We start from the raw sequence: 2308 nt of genomic DNA, 5'->3' as shown, positions 1-2308 counted from the left end.
GCCAGTGTACCAGCAAATTGTTGCTGTAATATGACTTGAAAAATACTAATGCAATTGAACATAATGGTCTTTCCGGGCTCATTCAAATAGAAAATGCCATATCAAAGGCAACCTGAAAGCAGATTGACTTTACATCTCTGTTGGTTTGGATCCTCTTAAAATCCAATCTCTAATTGTCCCCGGATTTTAATATTTTGCAAGTCGGTAGGCCTTGTTGAGCTGTAAAGGTAGATTTCTCTATAAGGCAGAAGCTGGATATATCATATATCATATATCAATGATATCATATGAACAAGGCATCCATTGGGTCTAACCATGTATGCTAGCTTGTCAGGAAATAATGCTCCAAAGTCCTGGTACATTTTGGCGAGGGAGAAACAGGCATGGCCATTTTCAAAGGGCTCCCTTGACCTCTCACCTCCAGATATCTGAATGAGTATGGCTTCTATGAGAATATAAGTCACCCTTTTACAGACATGACCACTTTATGCTAATCCCATACATTTTTTGTGCGGCAAAATCCACGTAATCTTTTGTATGCAGCATAAATATGTTATTTTCTTCTATTTGAATGTTTACGCATACCGAGGCCCAACAATACAACAGTCTTGGAATTGCACCAATCGGGTATGACTGGGAAGCTGTGGATTCAATTAGTGCAATTAGTATCCATGTGTGATGTTAACATCCCCATAGGAGCCATTTGATTGTAGTGAGACCACTTTTTGTAGACTTGACCTGACTGAATAAAATGACCTATTGTGACCTCTAGGATCATTCATCATAGCCTCATGAAACTTTACAAGCACAAGCTAGAGACCCAGGGCATTCAGGGGATACGACATGGCCATATGTCCATCATCATGTTCTAAACCCATACTCTAAACCAGTGGTTCTCAAATGGGGGTCCGGGGACCCCTAGGGGTCCATGAAAAGAATTCAGGAAAATAAAAATAAAAACGTTATATATTTTTTTGAAAAGCTTCATAGTTCAATGAAAATATATGCTTTAAATCTAAAATGGCTCATGGATTACATTTTAATCTAACAAACCTATCAATTTAAAAGTGAAGCACATTACCGTGGAAACAATTAAGCTTAGCCCAAAATCACAAATCAGAATGAGGGGGTCCCCGGTATATTTTCTATCTTGTAAGGGGTCCTTGGCTGAAAAACATTTGAGAATCTCTGCTCTAAACATTCAACATTTGAGTAAACGCCGAATGAAACGATGATTATTACAGATTTCGACAAGAAAAACACAGTGCTGAGCTGCACCTCAAATTAACCTTCAGGTTCACTTGGAATCTTGGAAAAGAATTGGCACAATAGGCCTATACTGTAGATGTGCATTGAAGTCTTGTTCTGTATATCAGCCCTCTGCATTTTAATTCTCACCAGCACGCAGTCTCCATGTGCTAAGATTAGCCTGCAGAGTGCAACCAGGTCAAACTGAAGATACAGTCAGAACCTCCAGCAGCAGCAAGGAGGAGAAGATATCTGTCCATGGCAACAACCACACAATTAACAACATAGTGATGAATATTAAAAACACGTCTCTCTTCTGCACCAGCAATGAGCCAGGCTGCAACCTTTGGCTTTTGGTATCAGTCATGTGACCTAACTGACATATGACCATATATGGAAGTGCTGTGTGCAAGATATGATATATATTAGCATGCTAATTGTGTTCCTCCTCCTCCTCTTCTTCTTCTGCGTCATATCAGGCAGCAGCATTCTTCTTCTTCTCCGTCATATCAGGCAGCAGCATTCTCACACTGTGTAAACAGCTGCAGTCTGTCTCCAAGATGCTGTATTCAAACAGCATCTCTCTTCTAGGGCTTTTAGCATGTCGGCTAAAGGGCTTTAGACAGGACCGGACGATCGACAATGTATTTGAGTTGTCTATTATTCTATAAAACATACAGAGTGCGGCCGGTGACACTATGCACTCTCGATCTGTCGTTCATTAAACTCCACAGAGCTAATTGTTGCTGATGTGTTAAGATCCTCCCTGCATATCAAGCACTTATTGATTATTAATTAACATTATTATTATTAACAGTTGAATTCTGTAGACTAGAGCAGAGGTTCTCTACTGTTTTTCAGCCAAGGACCCCTTACAAGATAAAAAATATATCGGCGACCCCCTCATTCTGATTTGTGATTTTAGGCTTAGCTTAATTGTTTCCACTGTAACGTGCTTGACTTTTAAATTGATAGGTTTGTTAGATTAGAATGTAATCCATCAACCATAAAATATTTCCATTGAACTATGAAACTTTTGTAAAAAAATAAATAATAAAGT

Source organism: Poromitra crassiceps, assembly GCF_964638095.1.
Source record: "Poromitra crassiceps genome assembly, chromosome: 20".
NCBI lineage: Eukaryota > Metazoa > Chordata > Actinopteri > Beryciformes > Melamphaidae > Poromitra > Poromitra crassiceps.
The sequence above is the reverse complement of the archived record's forward strand: the minus strand, read 5'-3'. Positions refer to the sequence as shown.